This window comes from Leptosomus discolor, chromosome 2, assembly GCF_034619465.1.
Source record: "Leptosomus discolor isolate bLepDis1 chromosome 2, bLepDis1.hap2, whole genome shotgun sequence".
Lineage (NCBI taxonomy): Eukaryota > Metazoa > Chordata > Aves > Leptosomiformes > Leptosomidae > Leptosomus > Leptosomus discolor.
In genome coordinates this window covers 116991937-117017610 of record NC_141392.1, presented here as the reverse complement: position 1 = coordinate 117017610, position 25674 = coordinate 116991937, and positions in this window count along the sequence as shown.

Sequence of the window (25674 nt, the reverse complement as noted above, 5' to 3'; positions counted from 1 at the left end):
TACATCCGTATGTAGTGAGAAACCACCCGGTCTGAAAGGAGCTTTGGCCCAGGTCCTGCATGTTATTCGGAAACTGTTCTTGAGTTACATACCTGATGATTTTAAGGAGCTGCCCTGCAGCCTAAGTAGATGATGCATAGTTTGACACAGGACTTATGACTCAATTTTGTGGCTTACAAAAAAGAAATTCAGTGGCTTAGGCAAGGTCAAGCAAGAAGTCTCTCAAGCCCTGATCCACACATCCAAAAGATCACCCAAAAGACCTGAGGGTAAGTAATGGATAGGGAAGGGAGATGTCTGGAGGCCAGTGTAGGGGAACAGGGCAAACGAGGAGCTGAGCTGATGGGACTGAGGCTAGCTGGAGAAATGGGCTGGGAACAGGGGGATACAGGGGCTAGCCTGGGTAGGACCAGAGCTCCTCAGAGGTGGTAGGAGGGGTTTGTCTCCAGTCCTGAGCTTGCACACCTCAGAGTGCCTTGCACATACCCTGAAGTAGTGCAGACTTTCACTAAAGCCAGGCACATCGAAGTGGAGGGAGCCAGCTGAGAGCCTCATCCCTAGCTAATTGCCCTAAGTCTCATCAACCACTTAGCTGTAGCCTCCCGGTGAAGGACAATACCTGACTATCAGTGTGTTTTAAACCCACTCCTTTATGGTTATGAATTTATTTAAACTTTATTTATGTACACAAATATATTTATAAACTATTACTAATATTGTACTTTATTATTTTTTGTTTAGAAACGATTTATACATTTATTTATTTACATAAATTCTTTTTTAAAGCAGAGGCAATTTTTAAGGAGAGGCAATTTACTGCTCCTTCCCTTGACACCGGGTACCAACTGAGCCATCGAACAGATGGGGTAAATCCACCCTGAAGGGCAGGTGGATGCACAGACCTGTGATATGTGTAATCAATTGGGGTTGACACTGCTTAATCTGGGCTGGCTGGAAGACCATTTAGCAGTGTGTCCTTGACATGAGTACCTCTCTTCCGTGGTTATCATGGAGCCCAGACTCACTGGGTTGCAGGGTGTGCAATACAGTTCAGACATGGAATTTGATTCTTTCAGGCTTTCCCTATGGGAATATATGTGTGCGGAAGGGGGAAGCTGGATCTCAGCCTGCTCAGTACATAGATTATTGATCTTGAGCAGGGAGGTTTTATGTGCTAGATGGGGGAAGTGAAGCTAAGGAAAGACAATTTCTTTTACTGTGGTTTCTGCTTTCACATGGATGTTGAACAAGCAAAAATATTGCTGTGGGTTTATAAATTAGAGATGTCCAAAAGGAAGGACTGGTAAAACCTCCCTTTGTCCTCATGGCAGTGTTTGCTACACCAAGATGGATTGGTTGCTCCTTTTGACATGAGCGATGAAGCCAGGATTTTCTATCGTTATAATTGATCATGTAAGTGAACAATAGAAGAAGACACTTCTCCCTCAGATCTGCATTCCTCCTCTGCAGCACTGCGATTTGTTACTACCTGTAAGTAGAAGCACTGAGCCACACGCCTGACGCCGGCTCTGCAGCCTGTGCACTCCTATCAGCCCGCTCCCTGGGCTACCCAGACCTCTGGCATGCAAAGGTTAACTTCGCCATTGTATCTCAGTGGTTATTTTTGTGCAGCCTGTTTATCTTCAGTCCCCAGGTCATTAATAAACATCCTTTTTCAAATACTTCAGACATCTGGAATATGGCTTGCTTGTCTTCTGAGACAATGATATCCTTTTAGGCTGGTAAGGGAAGGATGAAGACTAAAGCTCTCCTTCTTCGGAAAAAAACAGTCTAAATAGTCTTCTCTTTTACTCCAATTAATTCACCCATCAATTGAGACTGCAGTTTGCAGGAGCATGTAAGCAGGTATCTAACTTTCATGCACATATACAGCCTCACTGGTATCGCCTCCCTTTCACCATCACTGCAAAGTATTATATTTGCACCCTGCGCACAGGCAGAGTCATTTGGAAAAAAATATCTGCTCCTGTTATACAAGACTAATTACTAATATACATGCAGCAGGATAATGAAACTGGTAATTTTCAGCTCTCTTCCTTTAATACTTGCAGCCTTTTAACTTTTTTGTTGTTGTTGTTTTCAAAGAAAAATAGCCAACACAAGAAGTTCTTCAGATGAGAGCTAGGAGAAATACCTAATGGTTTTATGGGCTTGTTCTGCTCACAGGGGTCAGCTGCAGGACTCTGAGATGGGAATTTGCCTGATCTGTTTTATACTTCTACTTGAAAATGAACCAAATCCTACAAGTGTCTTTTTTCTGTGTAATGGCCTGAGAAGGAATATACAGTTCCTAGTTCAGACAGAGCAGGCACCAAGAGTTAGGTGAAATGAATCCCTTCCCTCCTGGCTTGAGTAGGATGTGATCAGAGCCCTGCGGTCCCTTTTATGCTTTGAATGAAGCTGGTCTTGTGTGTTGCTGCGCTGTAGCATCTGTTGCAGTTAGTGGGGTGGCGGGACAAGGCTCCGGGTGCTCGAAACCCTGAATCGTCCCTGGGAGGTACGGGTATGTCTGCCAAGAAAACCTTACGCAGCTCAGTATACATGTTTTTTTAGAGCAGCCCTTCCTAATGGACTTCACTTTGCAGGGGAGGTCACAGCATTTAACTTAGGTGGAAGACACCAAAAATTACCCTCAGGATTTGCAGCTAGAAGCTGGGTCTTGGCCTTTTCTTCAGCACCTTGTTAAGGAGGCTGGAAATTCCTGTGCATGTGTGCACCTGCTCTCTGCAACCCAAGTCATACATCCTTGGCTGACCCCATCAGACATACGCGTTCAGCAGGAGTGGAGCTACCTCCAACATTGCACCTCATTTTCTATCTATAGTAGCTTTTGCTAGAGTATTAATGAGGCCTTCTTAGGCTCATAGCTGCCTCCAAAATACCCAGCTGCTTGTGTAGGACCAGCAGCTAGCAAAGCATCTGGGTGATCATCTATTGATCTTTTGTTAGCCCCTGATAAACTATGAAGATTGAAACCTCTCACTGCATGCTCTGCAGACGCCTGCCATCTCTGGGGATATGTCCTGCAAAATAAACGTGCTTTTGGGGCCATCCTTCACCCCCCTCCGGGGAAGGGGGGAGATGAGAAAAGCCCCTTTGTAAGCCATCTCCCACCAAGCCCTCCCTGCACAGTGTTGCCTTAGAGGAGCAATGTTTTATAGGCTTCAGTGGTTGCTTTTCATCACTCCTCTTTGAGCAGACCCTCTCTCCTACAGAAGTAAGGCAAGAAAATTGTGCCTGTAGCTGGAGTGGGGTTAAGGTCAGCAGGCAGCCCCGGGTGACTCAGGGCTGCGGAATGTGCAACCAGACCCTGTTCCTGTGGTGGGCACAGTCCTCCCATGAGCCTGCTCCCTGCCCAGCATCCAGCGATGTCCTTTCAGGATGAGCACCCTCGTATCACCTTCGCTAACTGGAGCAGCTCCTGTGGCATGCTGCAGACCAGAAATGGCTCCTAAGGCTTTCCCGGTGCTGTTTCTCAATGTGTGGTGCAAATGGAAGAGGCACTGGGATTGGGTAGCTTCTTGGTCAGGCACATGCTCCCATCCAAGAGTGACTGATGACGTGGACAGAGGCTGCAGACGTCTTTGTTGGAAAAGACATAATTAGACCAGCTATTTCAGCCGGGGGCAGTCTGTTAGCAGCAGTTAGTAGCTGCAGACAGTCATCCTGGCCTCTCATCCCTTCCAGTCTCACTGCCAGAGGTTACTGCCACCTCAGTTTTGCCAGATTCATTTGCCCAGCTGTGTAATATGACCCAAGTTTAAATAACCCTGTTAACCTCCCAGAGAGGGGCTGCTCTGTGCTCCTCGCATAGGAGAAATTCCTGGAGATGATGATGTAAGTCTTGGCTGGATCAGAAATACGGTCTTTCTTCCCACAGCTTTTTGCCAGATCACACCTCTGTTTATTGCCTCAAAACCAGAGGAATATTAGTGAAAATTATTTGCTGATAATGCCACTGAGGCTTGGCTAATTCCCTTACCCTGTAGGAACTGTTTGTTGCAAATGCACATAGCAAATGTTAGCAGTAGCTCAAGCGGCGTGACAGATGATGTAAAAGGAAGTTTTATTGCCTTTGATTCTCAGAAGTGCCCTGAAATATCCAGGCTCACTCAGAGCCTCATTAAAGCAGCACTGTGAAACAGGGGCTCATCGAAACATGGAGCCTGCTGCAGCAGCTATTTGTGCAGGACCAGCTGTGGCTTTCAAGGTGAGAATGAAAGGAGGTTGGCGGTGCATCACCAAGCACAGAGGGAAAGGAGCTGGTGTGATTTTGAGAGTTCAGGGTTATGGTATATCCCCTTTTTGTCTGCCTTGTCTGTGCTCCTAAGGCCGTAGGTCTATTGCTGAAAAATGTGCAAGTAAATCCAGATCATGTTTGCTCTGGGGAGTCAGCTGACACCAAACTAAAATGGTCTATATATGTTCAGGAAGGTGCCAAAATTCCCACACAACTGAAATATGCCTGGCTGGTGCTCCTCACAGCCTCAAAGATGTTGTGAGATGGTGAAGCAAACTAGCCAACGGCAGCATCTCACCCCATGAAGCACTGCCCGGTCCAGCCTATGCTTGGTGTTCATGTGAGAGGCAGGTGTGTGGGTGCAGCACAGCCTCCTCCTCTCCCACCCTATGCTCTGGGTCTGTGTCCCTCCTTCAGAAGCAGTGTCTCCTGTCGAGTCTGCTTCTAGTTTCCAGCTCTCCCTGCACAGGCACATGCAAAAGGTGCAATTTCAGCCCAGCTTCAGCCTATGCAAACCTCTAATGCTTTGTAATGGCAAAGGGATTACCAGGAGAAACTTTTGTTTTCTGTGTATACCTGTACAGACGTGTACCTTCATGCGTATTTGGATAGACGACTCAGCTCCACTGCCTCTGTAGGACTAGAAAACTTTGCACTGTTTCTGCTATGTTTCATCTGCTGTGAGCTTGACTCCAGGATTTATCTCGGCTCCTAATGTGTTTACAATGAGATAACTCTTGGCATGCTCTTTTCCAATTACCTAGACAGGATCTATCACTCTAGAGAAGGCAAATGAAATGCAGGAACCCAAAAAAGAATATGCATTTCCATGGCATTCGTATAAGAAAAGCCATTTGTCAGATGATGCATTTGTTTTTAGCATTCCAAACTATTACAGACATCATGGATCAGGGCTTACTGAGCGAAACTACATTTGCTGGTGACTGCTCGGGTACATTTGAGATAGACGAGTTTGCACTGGCTTGCTAGGGAGCAAGTCTTCTTTGTACAGAAATGTATCATCAAGGCACACAATTTATGGTCTTTCAGGAGTCTGCAAAGGCTTTGAGGCTTAGGGGAAATGCACAACTCCCATGTAACCTGATTTCCTGCAGAAATCAATTACCCCCCCTCTTTCAGATCAGGCACTTAAACTGTGGTCATGACTTGCTGTCCCTAAGGATCGCAGGACACCCCTCTCAAGCGCTACCCTGTTAATTAAAGGCTCTCAGTCAAATCCCAGCTTTGCATTCCTGTGTGGACTCTGCGATTCTGCTCTGAGCAGCTTCACAGCACTGCCGTGCACTGCCAAGGTGCTACAGCAGCACACCCAGAAATACCCCATGGCTGCACCTCGCTTGTCGGGGAGGAGATGACTTTCTGTGACAAATTTCCATGGGACAATGGCATCAGAGAAAATTGGCCTGAAAGGGGATTTGAGAGGTCACAGTGCAGATCCCTTGCCCCAAGACATGATCAACAGTATTTAAGCTAATCCTGACAGGTGCTTCTCTAACCTGCCCTTAAAAAAAGGTGGTGATGTGAAGATTACACAGTTTCCCTTGGGCATCCACTTCAGTGCTTCAACTTAGGTTGAGAACGTTTTGCATAATTTCTAACTGAAATCCTTTTGCTGCAGCTAAAGTCTATAATCTTTGACACCTTTCCAGGCACAAAAACAGATTATTCACTTCCTTTCTGAGGGCACACTTGCCTTGTTTGAAATATTTATCTTTACCTGACGGTCATCTGTCCCCCAGGCTGATGTTCCCCAAGTCCTTTGACTCCACAAACCTTACCTTCTAGACCTTAAAACATTCGTGCTACTCCCTTCTGAAGTCCCTCCAGCTGCTATACATCCTTCTTCAAGTGTAGTGACCAAACTGCATATGAGGCCCCAGCCAAGTCCTGAAATATGCCAATGCTCCAGCTGTCACTTGGATCTGTCCCTGAAGAACAAGGTGACCAAGGGTTGAGCCTGTTCAAAGCTGTCACCATCATCAAGAAGCACGCTGCTTGCACACTTGCAGGCACTGCAGGCATGAATAAATACCCTCAGCACGTGAGTCACAAATACAGTTGTGTGGATCGGTTGGCTGTTGTTGCTGGTACATCCCTCACCTTGCTCGTTAACTGTTCAGATTTAACAAATTAAAACGAGCACAGAGATGCTTGAGATTGTGACTAAACCATGGGAAGCCAGGTTTCAGGAAGCTTTTATCATTTCTGCTGGTGTTACATTGGGCCGAGACCGTTTGGGCAAGGAAGGTCCTTAACAGCTCATTTCTGCAAAGCCTTTGCATGTCCCTAAGAACTAGCCATGCCCTCATATCCAGCACTAGGCTGAGAAACACAGCCTGGTCCTTGGGGACCCTGGAATGTCACTTTGCCTCTCTGCCTTGGTACTCCCATCCTGCTCCAAAACAAAAGGAAGAATTATTTCCTAGACATACTAGCATTGACTAATTAAAAGAAACCCATGCAGTGTTGACCAATGAAGACAAATCCATGCCATCAGAAGGTGATTCATGCCAGGTGAACATAAAGGCAAAAAAAAAGTGCACTAAGTCAGTTCAGGGAACCGATCCACCAGAAGACAACTTTTTTTTTTGTTTTCCTCTGAGATAGTTTTCAACCAGATCTTTTCATTCATGGTACAATTGCATGAGCCCTAAAATGTCACAGGTAGCCTGATGGGAATGAGCGGCCAGAGCCAGGGGAGGGAAGGTGAGGATTGCCCACCCATTTTAATAATGACTGTAACTTAATGCTGACTTAGCTTTTGTGATTTCGGTGATTCCCACCCAAACAGACTGCTGTCTCCTCTGGACCCTTTGACATGTCAACCTGTATTAGAAAATGGGGAGCACATTTCTACAGGGGATACAAAGGTCTCCCTCACTCCTTTAAGGTGTGGTGAACACCTGCAAAAGCCCTGCTCTTCCCACACACAGAGGCACAACAATGCAGCAGATTTCCTTTTTTGTTTCCAGAGCGTTGGAGGATCTAAAGTTCCAGGTAATAAAAATATCATTTATATTTTTAAAACATCAGTCCAATTTTGTGAGGCATATGCAAAGCAAAAAACTAAAAATATCACATTTGAAAAAAAGCATATTTTTGTAGGTACCTTTTTTCAACCGTGCAGCAGCCAAGGCCTCAGCATAGGCAACATTTCCCTTTAAGATTCTGAATCCTAATATGTTTAAACGCAAAAGAACCCTAATTGTCATGCTTGTTAAACTTCAGTCTTGACTATGCCAGTGTAATGAATTTATTAAGCCATGACAGAATTAATTGCATTAAAAGCATAGGCTCCATGCTGTCTGACTATACAATAATTGCCATTTCATTCCGCTGGGTTAGGCTGTCCATAGAATTTTTCTTCCTAAATTGCTACCTTCTTGCATAGCCTACGAAAAAAAAAAAAAAAAACAAAAAAAGCGTATTTTTGGTGAAGTGCATCAGGTAGCTATCAGCAGGGACAATTAATTATCCTACTTTAAACAGTGACTGCCAATGATTTCAGTGCTAAAGCCCTTTAAATGCTATCTCTGTGCTTAGGTTTCATATGACTCCCTTGGCCCTGCTGCTTTGAAAGGTTGGATGAGAGCCAGTGAGAGATACTTCCCCTTCCAGTGCTTGGGCGTGTGCCCCAGCCAGGATCTCCGTCCATAGCCAGCAGCTTTTCTATCATCACAAGGCAAAAGATGCAAACTCAGCCATAGGGCTCAGGTGAGGATTTTGGCATGATAAGGTGCTGTGGCATTAGCTGAGGGACACTCTGCAGTGGACTGACCCTAAGAAGAGCAGATGCAGCCCAAAATTCCCCCAAAGTAGGGAATTTTTAGATCCAGAACTGCAAACTGTCACTCCCGCCTCACCCTGGGGCATCTAAACTCCACCAGTGCCTTGTGTTTAGCTCCTGAATTTCTGCAACATCCAAAAAGGAGCTGGCCCAAGGGGTGCTCTGGTCTTGATAGAGTCAAGGGGATGGATGTGTAACTCCTGCCTTAGCCCAAGGGTTCAGAAGCCCTCCAGGACTCCTGGACCCTGGGGCTAAGGCAGGAGTTACACATCCATCTGCTTGACTCTGTCAAGACCTGAATACCATGAGATTTCTCAAGCACCCTGAGCACTCAGCAGTCAAACCCAAGTTTCCCTGTGATGAGCTGGCAGAGAACATGCAGAAGCATTCTGCATGTGAAATAGAAATGAAAATGAAATAGACCCAGGCTCTGTGCTCCAAGGACTTAAGTCCACACTGCAGCTGCCCAGGGAAGTGCCCTGTGCCCAAAATGAATGCTGGTGGTTGAGTATCAGGACCAAGACATGCTCCACACCTTGAGCAAAACCAGTGGGGTACCAGAAGTATCATCACCACTGAAATGTGAGGTCTCACCACCCACTTTCCTGCCTCTCAGTCACCTGTCCCTCCATCCCCTGTGAGGCCAGGGCCAGGAGAGCATCTTTTGCTGATTGAGGGCTGTTTCAATTTCCAGAGACACTACAGGAGGTAAAACAAAAATCCTAGTGTAGACAAGATTGTTTCAAATAGTTAATCAGCTCAGGGGAAGCCTATCAGGGAGAAGGGAGTTGCAGGTCACACCTGCTAACACAATGACAGACCTTGTCGACACCTTAAAACCACACATATTTCCTCACGGCTTTGAATGACAAACTTTTGTGAGTCACATTTGTGCTGTTCAGACATCACAGCTTCATCTAAAGAGCTACCAGAGCTCGTTTTCTGTTCCCGAGGGCAGGCAGCATGGTCCAGACCATTGAGTCCTGATGGCCTTCAAAACAGGAAGGGATGGTCCTAGGCTTGCAGTGACCCTGAGGTGCTGGGAATTGTTTGAAAAGGACAAGTTAACCTCAAATAAACTTAAACTGAGGCTTTTTAACAATTTAAGAGTGCTGCTGGTGCAGTCACAGTGTCCAGGTTGAAGGCCTGATACTGCAACTTATTAGCAGAGACTAGAGTGCATCTTCCCCATGCCTCTAGCATGAACCTTGGGATCTTGCCCAAAGCATCCTCACCACCACTTGAAGAGGTGAGGCCATGGCATGGCGCACTTTCCTTTGGGGACAATTGGGACATCTTGGCCTGTGGCTCCAGTATTTGTCAGTCAATTTAGTGTGATAATCTGCTTGTCCTAAAAGACCCACTTGTGACAGATTCAAATATTGCCTTTTCTTTGAGTGTGTCTACCCTCCAAAGCCTGATCAGCACATACTGCAGGTACACACATCTTTAAAGGTATTGTGTGTTTCCTAGCAGAAACCATTCCCAAACAAACAATGTTTTCTTAGTGACTCAGGAAAGAAAGCTGTTAATTTTAGGTCTCTAAAAACAATCTTGACCTCTGCATGCCTCTGCTCGCTTGCAGCTCTAGCTCTTCCAGCAGCTGTGTTTGCAGGGTGCAGTACAACATGCCCTGTGCCTGGTGTGCACAGGGGCAAAGTACCGCTGCCCTACTTGCATCAGTCTGGCTTCAGTGTCCCACTCCTCCACCAGCCTTGGTCACAACATTTGTCTTTTCTTCCACTTCTCTGCACTTTCCTTCATGATTCAGCCCTAGACTATGAAATTAATCTTGTGCAGGAGTGGTAGAAAGCACAGTCATTAAAAGGGGCTGACTATCTATTCTATTTGGAGAGGCCAAGCAGAGAGTTAGGGAAGGCTTATGCTGTCTTAGCTAAGCAGCAACACAATGTCAAAGGCCACTGGAGTAAAAGATCTTCTGACCTTTGCCTTACTTTGTCTTCGTTTATTTCTTCCTTTCCTTTTTTTTCCTGGTTGCTTCACTATGTATTGCTTAGCAACTTTCAGAGTCTTATGCTTGGACATTGCACAACTACATGCATGTTGGCATGGGATTGTTATCTAACTGCTGGGAATCCATATTCAAGCAAACAGATTTCTGGGGAGTAGCAAGAAGTCTGCTCACACATCAATGGCTGTGTATTCATCAAACTTCACAAGTCGGTCTGGGATGTTTCTGAGAGAGAAATGAAGGTTTCTAATTTCAATGGGTGTATGCTTGGGTTTTTTTTCATTCAGAGCACTGGAATAACTTTCGTAGTCCATCTTATTTGTTTAGTATGGCCTAAGGGAAAACATAGAATTTCTGGCCTTCGGTTGTTTATTACTGTTCAAAATTCAGATTGAAAAATTAAAGTCTTGCAATTTAGTGTCCAAGAAAATATCTAAAAACATTGCTATGGTAGCAGAGTGTTTTATTTAGTCACTGAGTGTTGGATTCATCTCACTTAACATTAGATACCTACAGCGAGATGCCAACATCTGAGCCAACTTCCCAGCTCTCCCTTTGCAATATAGGGGGACAAATAAGTATCTTCATGTTATGCTTCACCAGATTTATTTCAGATCCCCATTTTTGGACAGCCTATTTCCAGCTCTCTGCTGGCTGTAAGAGGATTCTAGACAACAGGGACTAGATTCAGCCACCTCCTCATCGTAGCCTAGCACCCTTGCAGATTCACTGATGTATCCTTCCTAGTTTCTACCTTCTACACCAAAAGGGACTTCTGTAAGTCTTGTGTCATGTTTGGCCAGTCCTTTGTGGCTATTTCAGACTGCCCAGAACTCCTCAAATGGCACCAGGCACCTATTAATATGCAACTGAATCTCTGGTTTGGACTGTGGTTACTCAGAGTATGCATCAGCTAGTTGAGCACCCTTTGAGTCTGACACAACATTAAGATAGTCCCAATGCTTAAATGTTTGTTGTAGCTTGAGGCACAGCTCCCACCTCCCAACAAGCATCTGCTCTGAGTGAGGATCAACAGTAAATTTTGGTGGCACAGTGCTTTATGGAAATTATAGTTTATGAGACTGCACTTAAATTTGTCTGGCTCCAGTTTCCAGCCGTTGCTTCTTGTGATATCGTTCTCCACTAGATTTAAAAAGCCCTTTAACATTTTAACCTTTCTATTGACTATAACTGAGTTGGCACTAAATCTTCTTTTCCTATATAAATCAAACTGATCACTTCTTTAACTCTCTTAACATATTTCTCCAGGTCTCCAAAGTCTTTATTTTTGTTTCTTCTGAATATTGGCTCTGTTTTGTCAACTCTCTCTAGAAATGTGCATGCTAAGATGCAGGTGTACTTCTATTAGGCATCTCAAAGGCACATATCTAAGTCTGGCCACATCATTCAAAGCAGCTTTTGGTCAGTGGAGGGAAACAGAGGGCAATGCATCTGGCTTGAACCTTTATTTTTGAATGAAATGAACCACCGTCTGGAGGAGGGTGTGTCAGTCATGAAGGCAGCTGAAAGCACAGTGAGGCAGCTGGGAAAAATATGGGAAACAAAGTCTGCCAGGAAAATGTCTCTGGGTGCAGATCCCCCCATCAGTCAACCTCCACCAGGGAAATAACAGGAAACCCCAGTGGAGGTGAGACCCCAGTTTTCCTACATGGTCAGGGTAAACTGAGATAGTTTCCTCTGTGGTGTGAGTCAGTGTCTCTAGCACTGAAGTTCAATGGAACAGTAAAACTGGATTTGAGGAGTGTTAGTACTGGACCAAAAAAAATGTGATGGAGACACATTCTTTGAAAATTTTTGCAGAAAAAGCTGCAAAATATTTGCAAAAATATCAACAACGTCCAAATGCATTCTGACAGCTTTCCCTCATCCAAAGCTTGTTGATATTTTACTTAAGGGGCCCATCTAAAGCTGCCGTCGACTCTCTGGTTAACATGACCGTGTGCTCACAGGTGCACCAGAGCCAGCCATGCATATGGCGATGCTACCAGTCAAGAAAACAAGCCCAAGTGTCAGAAGAGCAGGAGTGAATGGCAGGGGAGCCAGGCGGTGAGCAGGAGCAAGCTGACCAACGGGTCGTTTATACCATTTTGTGTCCATGTTTCATATACAGAAACGGACAGAAACTGTTCCATTGCAGACAGCACGCGTGGTACAAAGTAATGACAGATCCTAGGGACTGGTTGGAGAGGTTCACCTCCCTTCCCCTCCCCAGTTCTTCGGATAAGGAGAGTGATGCCAGCCCTCAGGGCACCAGGGCATCCTGCTGATACTGCCTGTGTTCCATGCCCGGCCACCATGGCGGCAAGGCGTGAATAGCATTAGTACTTTGGGGGCTGAAAGTAATAATGTGGCTGATGCTGGTGATACAATGACAGGATGGTAATTTTGCTTTATGCCTGTCTTGGCAACAGTCTTTCTGTTTGCTATCATGAAGGAAAATACCAATTACCCCCTGTAGGGAGGATAGATTACTTGATGCTGCATCAGTCACTCTACCACTGGTAGCAGGATAACACAAACTCATTTCCCAGAGGTCTCCAAACAGCTGTCAGAGAATAATGACTTTGGTTGCTACTAGCCCACACCAACTCTGAAGTGGTGACCTAGAGGCAAAAAGACTGAGTCACATTACAAATCCCTTCAGCTTACAGATGTGCCTCCATTTGTTCTCTGACACCAAAAGATATAATTAATAGGGATTATCATTTTTCATGGCACCTCTCATTTGTGCAAAAATTGCTCTGGAGGCAAATTTTCAAGAACTCCTTCACTTTAGGAAATTTCCTGTGATATACATTAACACTCTCTCTATCAATATTTTTTCTTCTGTTTTAAAGCTTCAGGAATAAAATCTAACCACTCACTACAAAAGTAAGCTTCTTTAATTGAAAACTGGTATTTTTACATGGAAGAGAAGGCATATAGATAAAAATAAGCAGTAATGCATCATCAAAGAGCAAGACTTCAAAGCTAAAAAAAAAGCAGTTGTAATGCAGTGTCAGTATTTCTAGATTCCCCTCAGATTTTCACATCCTGTTTTTGTTACTTTTTGTGTTGCAATTGAACTGAAACATCCATTCCTTGTTTTTGAGATTTATTTTCGTTTCTGTCTATTCTCAGTGTCTGGGGTCAGACTTGCCTCTCATTTATGCTGTCATATGGAGCAGTTGCACTGAAACTGCTGAGATAAAGCCAAAAAATGCAAAGAATCAGGTGCCCCAGCTGTATGAAATTATTTCAGGTGTTATTTCCCTAGCAGACAGATTCTGGTCATGGCCATGCTCTACTCACATCACTAAAACTGTGATCAGAAACGGCCTTTGATAGGTTTAGCATACATGCTACATATCCATAGCAATAGATCTTGGTGACAGTGACACTTTTGTCTTGCAGGCACAAGAAAAGGCCACTGAAAGATGGAAAATGAGAAATTTTGCATCAAAATAATGAAGCAGTTTACAACTAAACAGTTTTTACTGCGTAAAAATTGAACATAATACAGTGTGTTTCCACTATGCAAACCTAGAAGAAAAAAAAAGATTGTATTTTTCCATTACACTGGCAGCTAATGTTCCAGTCAGACTGAGGGTTTACAAAAGGATGCTTCTGCTTTGGTGGGTGCAGTTGGCAATTGGCTCTGGTATGGATGAGAAGAGCCATGTGTTGACATCAAGGAAGCAGCAAAAGTTCACTCAGGAAGCCCTTTGGGTTTAGCAAAGGCATTGCTTGATCTTGCAATCCTATTCCCAGTAATTTTAATAATCACCAAACAGCAAGTGAAAAGCTTGATCCTTCCATCAGCACAAATCCCCTAGAGGGAAATCAATTTAGGGAAATCTCTACAGAGGCAAATGAGCCATCCTCTTCCTGCATGGCTTCTGAAGAAAGCTGGAGACACTGACTTGGCATTATTTTGACTTGGGCCACCCAGTGCTCTCCCAAAGACCTAGCAGGCTCAGGTCAGGGTGGTAGCAGTCACTTCGGGGCAACCTCACTGCTTTTGAGGGCAAGAGCATTTAATGCCATTCCTTGCCCCTTGTTTTCGGTGCCAGAGAAAGATCCCTGGCATTTTAGTTTTCTAGTGCAGACATAACCTGGACATCTGCATCAATGCTGGTCACTTTCGCTTCCCTTTACTGCCAGTGGAAAGAAACAAGGACTTTCAGGGTGCAATATCAGAGCCGTTGTAGGCATTAGGATAAGGAAAAATGCATCCTGAAGTGCCTGTATTTCTCCATTGGCTATAAAAACAGTCTAGACACTTAGCTCATAGGCAGAAATTCACAGTGTGAACATCTGGAGTTGGTCGGACAAATCCCACCTCTCCTGTCAAACATTTACAAACTTCTTCCATAGAGGTGCCATTAGTGAGGAATGCATCTGTAGCAAACTTGCAGACAAAGATATTTTCCTTTATTTGTTTACCAAATATTTCAAATAGAAATTTACCTCTCTAATTTAATGAATAAAAAAAGAGGACTTGTTATGAAAGTGCATAGTTAAATACAATACTTAATTTAGAGATAATGCAAAGCTTAGTCAAATAAATAGAAAAGTTTTTTGAGGTTATCATAACCTGCTATAGAAAGTGGTTGCAAGTGTTACTCACTAGGAAATAGACCAAGTTCTCAAAACCTGTATTGGCAGGATAGTCTCTGCCTGACAGACTATGTGACCTACTACGTCTTTTCCATCTAATATGAAGCTGGAGTGACACAAATAAAAACTGGCTGGTCCAATATGAAACCTGCCAGTAAAATGTTAACTTATCAAAATGATGTAAGCACATGAATCAGTGCACTGAATTTTTAGCAGACCAGTATTTTGTATGTCTGACTGTAGTGTTTCTGGTAAGACACATACTTACTGCTTTCCTGTGCTCTCTGGGATGCTTCCACTGAAACACTCAGTGGTTCAATGAGGGGAAACTTAGACCCCCCCAAAAAATCTGAAAATCCCATCCTTAATCCCATTTTAAATGAAGAATGACATGAAGTTTAGCCTCAAGCACAGAAGAAAAACTTGAGTGCTGTTGATAACTGGGTTTAAATAGATATAGTTAAGCTAATGCTGCCCTATATTTTATCATCTTCACACCTTTATTCATTGCAGACAGCACTTTAAGCATTCCTGTGGCTGAAATCTTCTTTGCATGCTGACTGTGGACATGACTCAGTGTTGATTCAGTGAATGACAGTGTTTTGTAACTCGAAGCTTCTTCCCTCTGCTGAATAATTTGCAGTAGAAGTCCTTTTATGATGTGAGCAGATAGTAAAATACTTATGCAGCTTGTGAACCAGTGTGGGGATGGAGTTGGTTGCCTTGACCACAGTCTGCCTTCGTGAGTGGTGGAGATGGGATGGGAGGCTCTCCTTGCTTCCAGTGGCCAGGGAGGGCATGGTGCTGGTGACTGTGAACCACCTCCTCCAGTGGTACAACCTGGCTGTAACTGGTCTTTGTGTGGGGCAACCTCCACCCCTTTTGTGGACCTACTCCAGCATAACATACCCACCAGCGAGAGCTCCTGCAGCCCTTGTTTTGCTGAGTGTGAGGAATTAATGGCAGATGAGTCTTACATCTGGGTTCCTGGATGACCTCATCGAGGTCCCCGTTAGATGGTGTTGGGTTCCCCTCTGGCACCAGCAGGGACCTTGTGTCTTGTTTTGTTTCCAAACGCAGGAAATCTCCCACCTCAGGATTCTCTTGAACAGGATGGATGATTCACTCGCTGCTCCACTGCCCCTTCCTCAGGCTGCAGCTGGGGACTTTAAATAGAAAATCATCTCAGACAGATTGCGCAGTGGGGAAACCCTTTTATGACCCAGAATATACTCTCTGCACAGTATCTGTTTCATTGTCAGGGGCACAGGCTTCCTGAGCTCCATCCCCTCTCCCCGGCCTCCAGCTGCCTGACGTCAGCAGTATTTCCTTGCATGCCTGGGATGCTTGAAATTGTAGGGGCTTTGCAGGGAAACAGAGAGGATTTGGGGAAACAGGGTAAGATTCAGTTTTCTTTCTGGTAGGAGGAATTTGCTAGCGGATACCACTTTGTTATGCACCGGCCGTGTTTACTCCCCATTTTGCCACAGCTCATTTTAACTGCTCAGGCTGCCACAGTCTCTCAAACAGATGTTTCCTGCCCAGATCCTGCTCTGGTGAGGCAGAAGATGCTCCAGTAAAAACGTGGCTTCTTAGTTTTGAGCTGTTGTGTCTGAAATCTGGGAGCAAGACACCACAGAGGTAGCAGCACAAGTGCTGCCAGGCGGGTGCAAGCAGCCCTGGTGTGGGCACAGAGCTGGGCAAGGGATGCAGCCCGTTGTCTTCCCTCAACTATCAAGAGCCCTCAGACTTTGTATGGAGCCTTAGGTAGGATCTGCAGTACTCCCAGGTTGAGGATCTGCCTCCTAGAAAGAATTAGACTGATATTTTCCCTACATAACTTATGGAAGTCAGTAATTTGGATCACATCTGATTTAGGAAATTAAATAGGACCAGGGCACAGGCCTGCAGCCTTCCAATATTAGCTCCATTGCTGGCATGGTTTTTGTCCTCAGACCATCTAACACTCTCACAAGCAACTGCTCGACAGGGCACGAACTATGGGCTATTCCCACCAGGCTGTTTCTCTGTCTACGCTGTCTCTAGGACAAGAGTGTAGCCATGAGCCATTCCAGGGCAGGTGGCCTCAGAGTGTTCCCGCTCTGCATGATGGAGTTGAACGCACACCTGGCTGGAGAGAGGTGCAGGGCTTGTGAGCTGCCGACCATGCAGAGCAGCAGAAATGGCATGCACCTAAGACCTGGGGAGGTACTAGTGACAACTGAGTTATATGGAAAAGGCGTAATTCAGGCAACAAGGCTGTGGTCAAAATCAGTGCTTTAGAAATGAGAGAAGCAGATTCAAACTGCCACTCAGTTGGTTATCATGTCCTGGGAGCAAGGTGTCTGGCCAGAAGCAGGTAGGCAGAACACACCCAGACAAGAGGTCTCAATTGCTTTCAAGAATATCTTACATGAATGCAGATTTCTAACACAATAGAATGCAGATGAAAACGAAATCTAGGACGAAGGTGGGCGAAACAGCCTGGCCTGGCTATAACTCTGCATCCTTCAGCTTTAATCGCTCTTATAACGGCAACAATGAAAGCCCAGTTATGGCCCTGGCAGCGACAGGCTGGGGGAAGACCGAAGGACAAATACATCTGCAAGAAGCGGTCACTGATCCAGACCAGCAAATGATCTGTAATAATAATTCCATAAGGAGGTTTTTCAGTGCTAAGTGGGCAGAGTGATGGCTGGGGTGACACAGATGTAGGTCTAGCAAAGGCTCTGTCACTTGGGGGGGATTTCCTGGAATCTGCTGGACCTCAGCCCCAGAGAAACACACTTCAAGATGATAATGTGTGAAAAGAGCTGCAATTCTCCTTTTCCAGCCAGGTTTGTAAAGAGAGGTTTAATATCTTAGATTAATTGACCAAAATCCTCAGCCCATCACAGGTGCAGCAATCCTATTACTATCACGCAGGCACCATTAACCACTGCCTACACATCTCAGAGGACAGTGAAACCAGCCTAAACAGCAGGATCTGCTTCTAGTAGTCTGAGAGACTTTTCTTCCTCTTCATGCAGTTCCTGTCTTGCTCGTAGCATGAGACCCTGGCAGTAACACAGCATCAAATATTTGGTCAAATCTGCCACCTCCTAGATATTTACTGTATTGCTGGCCTTACCTCACCTCCCAGGAAGGATGCCCTAGAGCCCCCATCCCCTGCCTCCACCTTGTGCTCTCCCATGAAGGGAAGAGCAAGTAGCAGGGCGAGCCCAATTGTGAGGAGGAGCAACATGCTGAAACAGCCTTGTTCTCTTGCGCTGTCATCAGTAACTAGAGGAGAGGTGTAGGAAGCCTGCAGCACTTCTGTTAAATAAACAGGACAAAACAGAGCAGATTTCTACATGGGAGACACTTTTCCCTGCTTTGGAAATGTTTTTTCTGTGTCCTGAGTCTTTGCTCTGATCCATGTCCTGCTTTTCCACCTATTGCCTCTCTCCTTCCTGTATCTCCCTTTTCCACTTTCCTCCTCCACCACTGGTGAAAGTATTGTGGAACAGGCTGATACGTGTGGCTGTCTTATGGTTTGTGCTGTCGAAAGTGTCATCCCTCTTTTATCAGTCCATCGCAGACATTTCAGCTCTGACTCATCAGCACAGACCCATCCAAACAGCCAGCAACTGCGCCACGGGACTCACACTCAGGTAGTGCCAAGGAAGGATGAGTATTAGCTTGGTTAATCAGAATTAGGAAATAAACCATTGGGCAAGAGATGACCGAGACAATATTTTCCATGCAAGCAATGTTTTCCACCATCGGTTTCTCAGATAAAAGGCAGGAATTGCTTTCAAACAGATTGTAGGGCGCAGGTCAACAAAAATGATCTGTTTATAATTTCTGCTGTCAAAACAGTATATGTACGTAGATCTCAAACAGCCTTGTAATCCATGGTTATCTTTTTTATGTCTGTTTTCCAGCTGAGACCTTAAATGGCTTCTCAGATCGTGTCACTGTGCAGCAGACACGTTCCAGTTCCCGAGCACTGTTTGGTGGTTGAACTCATGTCCCTCCATGCCACCACTCCTAGCCAGCTTTGTGACCCCAGGCAGGGTTGAAGCAGCACCCCTCTGCTTCTCTCTCTGCTTCAGCTGGGGGAAACCCACAGCTCAGAGTCTCTGCCTTTCACTGGAATGACAGGATAATTTTGGGAACCCGAATGCAATTTTGGGAGTCAGGGAAGGGAGCCCCTTTCTGACTAGTTAGGCTGGTGACACTGTGGTATTAAAAAGCCTACTAATGATGTGCTAAACCAAACTCACGGTGTGGTGTGGTCATTTTGGGGACAGCAACAAGACGAGTTTAAAAGGTGACTTGCTGTGGGAACCCTAACCTCCTGGCTGGTACCAGACATGTACACAACACTACACTCCTATTTCTAGTAACACCTATTGCCAGCCCCCTATCTGTCCAAGTCACATTACCGCACAGCCATTGACGTCACCCGGTACGGCAGCACAACACAAGGTGACGTTAATGCACTGAGGTACATCAGGGAAGCAAGATGCAGGGGGCAGCATGCTGTTTACATGTCATAGATAACGTCTGACAATGCAAGGACACCAGCTTGTCCATCATACTACACAGCAAGGTGCTTACAGGCCCAGGAAAGATCGCCCAGCACCTAGTCTTGACCGTGGCAATACTCGCTAGCAGCTGCTTTCAGAGCATCATCAGTGATACCATTACTAATATTATTAGAGGTAGACATTAGTAGTTATTACTAGAGTCCAGGACTGTACAAAATAGAGGGAAAGCCATTAGAACATGTACGTCCACGAATGTATGTTGAGATCAACCTGCTGACGTCATGTGTGGAAAGTGTGTGCAGACTCTGCTTTTCTTCCACTGCAGACTGCTGTGCACAGAGCAAACACAGCTCTGGGAGAGGGGCAGGTTGTGGCAGCGCCAAGAGCTGCCCAGCAGCTCTGCTCCATCACAAATAACTAAATATGTGCTCTGAGCTGGGACACGTGTAACAAAGTTTATCCCCCTTGCACCGCCCTGTTCTGGAAGCAGGGCAAGTCCCAGCAGATGGCTTGTGTTCACTCTCCTGGCTTGGTGGTACTGGAAGGGCATTTCACGCTATTTCACCTCCTCAGGAACCATTGGAGACGAAGCTTGGTCTAGCTCTGGGAAACCAAAGGCAGCACTGATACCTGTGGTAGACCTATTGGTTCCCTATTACTAACTTGCCAAGAAAAAATATATCTATTTGTAAAATATGTCCGTGTTTTGAAAAGGTCTTGTTACAAGGCTAGTTGGAGTACCTCAAATTTAATTTCTACCAACGAGATAAGGGTGTTCTCAGAGCACAGGTGGTTGTACAAGGAGGACATTAGCAGGGGTCTTAGGAGATCAGTCTTTAACTTCCACAGACTGCCACAGGCATGTCCCTTAATCTCCTTCCCTTAATCTTCCCAGCCCATAAATAGATATAACAATGACACTATCTCCCACTTTCTGCTTACCTTGTCTACTTAGATTGTAGGCTGTCTAATACCTCATGGCAAACACAAAAGGAGTGATGCATTAGTGCTTCTAGCAGAGCCTATAATGTAAACAAATATGAATAATCTTGTGACCTGAGAAACCTGAGATATGTAGGTTCAGGCAGTCAGGCAAGGGGATAGCAGTAACCCAACCTGCACCAGCACTCCCCTCCCTAAAATGAAGCTAGCTTCCACCCCTCCAGGTGCCCATGCTGATTCCTGTTTATCTCATGCAGTTAATTTTCCATTCATCATTCTATCTTGTTTGTAACTTCATTTTGGAAAGAACATTTGGTATGACTATGAAAAATAGGAGAACAACTTCTCTGCTGGAATAAACTGACTCTGCTGAATTGAAGCAGAATATATCTACATACAACAGCCAAATTGCTGCTCCTAACATCAATATTTATTAATTTCTGTACCAGGAATGCTAACAGCAAGTTTCAGTGTGGTGAAAAGCAAATATTGATCTGCTTGCTTAAAAGTCAGATTAGTCTGTGTCCATAGGTAAATATTCCTGCTAGCAAGTAGAGGAGAGATTGTTTCCCCTTCCCCCTTCCCAAAGGCAGCCAAACCAAATAAAAAAAAAATCCATTTGATACCTAGTGAGTTTTTAATTAAGGGGGTACCAAACCTGAGGGAAACAGAAGCCCTGGGGAGCTGTCAAATCAGTGTTCTGGTAGTTTTGTGGCAGGGAGCATGGCTCATAAGGACAATGACCTGTTAGTGCCTCTGCTCCTTCTGAGCAGGGAGAAAATGCTTCTGGGGGAAACAAGATCAAACCTCTTCATGAGCGGGGGCAAAGGGACCCAGAAAAATGCACAAGCATTTCACATTTTATCCTTCAGTTTGCCCCTCAGCTCTGCTGCTTCAAGGCAATCACTCCCAGCACTTGACACGTCCTCCCCTTCCTCCTGGGATGTCTCACATGGAGATAAAGACACAAGGCCAGATTCAGCCTGGAAGAAGCCCTTCGCTTGGCATCACCGGCATTTCTGGCGGTGTGGCAGTCTCCTGCCAGCACCCAGAAACCCATGCCAAGGCCACCCCGAATCGGTCACAAGATGGGTTGCAAGGATTGCTGCAGGGTGATGGGAGGGCTGTGGGCTGGCGGCACAGGCAGGCCCCCCAGACCGCACGTGTCTCCGTGATTAATCCCTTGTGTCTGCACAGGGCAAGCTCAGCTCGGTAAGAGCCAACCAGCCTGACAAGCTTTTGGAGTGCTCCAAGGGTTACTGAAGGGAAAGGTTGCTCATGAATTTGTCAAATATTAACTCTAGCCAGGGGATTGCTACCTACTTTTTGTGCTTTGTGCTGATTTTGTGTTGCTGCTCGTTTCCAGTCCAGCATAAGGTATCTTCAGACAGCTCTATGCCACACACCTCTATTTCCACCTCCATAGGATTCTTGGCTTCCTGAGGAGGTGGTTCCCCAGTTCCCAGTGACTGCAGGAAACCTCTCCATCATGCCCCTTCACCACAGAGAAGAATCTCTCTCCACCTCTGTCCCTCATTGAAGCAGCCCAGTGCCAGATGGGCAGGCAGGATGTACCCACACTTTGAAACCTCCTAATGCAGGGGTTCGTTACACATCAGGGGTGGTTTCATCCCGCTTGACAGGGATGAAAGGCTGAATTAGGATCTGAACATGCAGTTCCAGGGAGTGCAATTAGTTCGAATAGGCTGCCTTCATCTCAGCAGCCTTCAGCTGGCAACAGCAGGTAGCAAGCACTCTTGCGAACATCTTCCCTGCAAATAAAACAAACCTCTTGGTTTTATTCTGCTTATTTTCTTTTCCAGTATGTGGGAAATCTACTGAAATTGGAGGCAATTCATGGCTCAGTTTAGTTATGCCGAGGTACTAAATTCAGTTTTAAGTCATCTTCTCATTCCAGAAACCAAGACGGGAGTATAGTCAGAGGTTTGCTATTCACAGCCACCCCAAGGCTTCTCTACAGCCACCTGAGCTGGTTCCAGAGGGACTTGTTCCCTGTCAGGAGAGGAGATGGGGACATTTCTCCCAAGGGGCAGAGGCACTCACAGAAGGAGGAAGCCCAAATTGTGAGTGCTGAGAACTCACCGCAGCTGGAAATTGCTCTTTAGTGGTGCATCTTGCATTCATTGCTGGTGGAAACCAAGTTATTCAGTTCAGATGTTTCAAACCTGTGCACAGCAAACACAAGAGCAGCGGTATCCTATTTACTGGGTGGTACAGCCACATCGAGTCCCTCTGCTCCTCTCCCTGCTCCTGCTCCTCCTGGGGGAAGGCTGCACAGCACTAACAGTCTGAATCGCTTCTGCCTCTGTTCCCAAGATTAAAAGCTAGTTAAAATGCAAGCAATTCTTTTGTAATTCTTGAGAAAGCAACTGAAGAATGTTTCATCTTTTTCTTGTCCCTGAGCAAGGCCTGTCATGTCTTGTTTTAGCCTATAAGTGTTCCAGTGTGGATTGGGCTTTGCTTCGTACAACACCTATCCCACTGGGGATCTCATCTGAGACAGAAACAATTAGGGCATAACCCAAGTAAACAACCTCTTTAATCATGTATTTCCTCTGGTTGCTCCTTCTCTGCCTGTAGAGAGCGGCGCTTAACCTAGGAGTAGGATAAGCAAAGGGTTATTTCTTCCACCGTCACATCAGGAAAGATGCTAATTTCTTCTGTGGAGGCTATCTCAATGAGCAATCACTTGCTCCTCATCTCCCAGACCACATATTATTTTACAAATTCACATTAGAAAAGGTTAATGGGGGAAGCAAGCACTGACAGTCATTTTCACTCCCCCAGAATGATTCGCTGTATTGCTGTAATTCAGATCAGTGTAAACCTCCATATAACAGCAATACCTACACAAACTAACTGTTCTCAAAATATTTTTTTTTTCTTTCAGCAAAACTTTTTTTTTTCTTGACCCTTCTTTGCATGAACTTTGTCTTGAATAAACAGCAACATCTGGAATTCAGCAAAACACACCATAAAGGGAATAATATGTCCACAACAGTTTTGCTGAAAAGGACAAATCCATTTATTACTCAAACGAAAAGTTACGATTGCTAAATGTCAGATGAAATTAGAAAAAAAATTGAATCCTCTCTCTATGTCCTTTGTGTCCTTGCCTGCTCAGTGTGTGTAGAAAGCTGTCCCTCCGTTATCGCTGTTCTGTCTCTCTTTTTTCTGGCTTTGCTGAAAGCCTGCGAGGACTTGCTAATTGCAGACACACAAGATCAATTTGGTTACCTTTACGCTGAGGCAGAGTTGCAGGCGGCGCTTTTTCTTCTCAGATAAGGAAAATACATCAAACAGGGTGTCCATGATCGGACCATGCCTTGATTCTAATCAAGCTGTATTCTCATGGCCCCTTACCTTGTTCAGGCTGAACTTGGAGGCACAGCATCCTCCAGGCTGGGCTAGTCAGTGAGCCAGTGCTCAGAGGCGATCAGCCACCCTAAGAACACCCTGGGGCTGCTGGGGACAGCTGGAGACATGCAGCTGGTGGGGTTACAGGGGGGATGAAAACATTGAGAGCCTCCAAAAGGGAATAGCAAATGTCGTGTCTCCCTCCCTCCCTCCTCCCAGCTGAGCAGCACACAGATGCTCTGCAATCACAACAGCACAGGGCACCTGAGCCCCAGGTGCACAGAAACAGACTGAATCCATCTCCATTTGCTTTGTTTTTCAGTGGGTAACTCCTGGTTTCTGGCCCAAACTCACTTTCTTCGGAGCACGTGTTGGGGTCATGAAGTTACAGCTCCCCTAAATCAACAGGAGCTGAACACATTAATCCAGAAACAGAAGGAGGTCTTCAGCCAGTTGGCCAATTTTTGTCTTAGAAGATTGGTCCAAGTGCTGAAATGCTGCCAGCCTGGAGAATAAACACTACTTCACGGAGTGACTTTCTGTGTATTTTCATTTTGTACAGGGAAGCATTTTGGGTCTTTGCAGCACAAAAACAAAATTAGGAAGGTGAGAGAGAGACTGGATTTATTTGCACAAGGCTGAGGTGGGCCCTGCTTCAACCCCTGTTTCTTCCAAACATTTATATGTGATCGCAGATGTATTTCTGGTGGCCAGACCCACCGAGAGGCAAGCACCCCGCAGCTCTACTGACACTGCTGTATGTGGGATCAGACAGGTAACTTCTAAGCATGTGTGACTTTTAGTTACACCAGTAAATTCAAAATTGGATGTTATTACTGGCTCCATCTCAGCTAGAAAGCTAGGCGATGCACACCATTAAGCTGATGGGACATTGGTTTTGGCCCAAACCAAACTGCAGGCAGCACTGCCCTCTTTCAAAGCACTGGGTCTGCACCTATAGCTCAGATCTGGGCCACCAGAGTGATGCCCGTGGCTTTCTGCTGCCTTTTGCATGTACTTTCACAGCACTGGTGACATACAGAGTCTCTTATCGCTTGTGAAATCAAAACCTAAACAGATTCCAGCCAAATTAATGTATTAGTAGGCAGCACTTTGGGTAAGTGGCATAATAGTATATGTAAATAAGTGAGAAGTTTTTCCTGTTTCCTCTCCTTCCCCATGGAGAAAACAGAGGTTACATCCGTACCAATAAACTCACCCTGAAGGTCCAGATTTGCAGGTTTGGGCCCTGAAACTTGATCACGTGTACTGTTTAATTGGCAGCACTGGCATAGCATGGTTTAGGTCTGGCCCACCAGTACTGCCCTCGCAATCCCTGGGGACTGTTGTATTTAACAGGGGCCAGAGGCTATTCCTAGCTGGCCATTCAGATGTGGCCAGCCTGACTGGAGATGTGCAGATGACACTACTGGGCAGAACACCCACCTGAGGGCAGGAAACTGGTCCTGGCTGTTTAAATTCATCAAGGAGTATATACCCTACAAGCTTGTGTGTCTGTCCTTGGGATAACTGCGACTTGAGAGCAGCCCTGCAGGGCAGAAAAAGTGATAAACTCACATAGTCCTGGGTTATACTGGAAGAAAGCAACACCTTAGACCATAGGTAAGTAAAATTATACAAAAAACAATGTAGCCCTCCCTGTGAGCAGGAACCACTTAATAGTGTGGGTTACACATCGATTAATCACAACGGTCCCATCTCCATGGAGTTCGTAATATTATTTTAGTTACCACAACTACGCAAGGGCGTGCTCATGTAAGATACCATTTCCTGGTACTGGCAGGTCTGAAGTCTCAGCAGAGGGTGCAGGGGACTCTCCCTTCCCTGGCTGGAGGGGCCACCATCCCAGGGGCATCCCCAGCTGCCACCAGCTCCTGGGAACGAGTGCCTGTGAAAGCAGTCAGCTTGTTTTCCTCTAGCAAACTATGGCTCGCATCCCGCCGGCTGCAAAGGACAGGTAGCCAAAACCGTGGCACGTGCTTTCGGCTGCCTGCATGCTCATGGTAGGGCATTGAGCTGGGCAGTGCTTCCGTCCTCGCTGGCTCTCACCGAGCCACCCCAGCCTGTCGGGTCCCACAGCACTTTCGGACCTTCTCTTGCCCATTGCATTTCCCATGCGTGTCCTTCTCACTAGTCT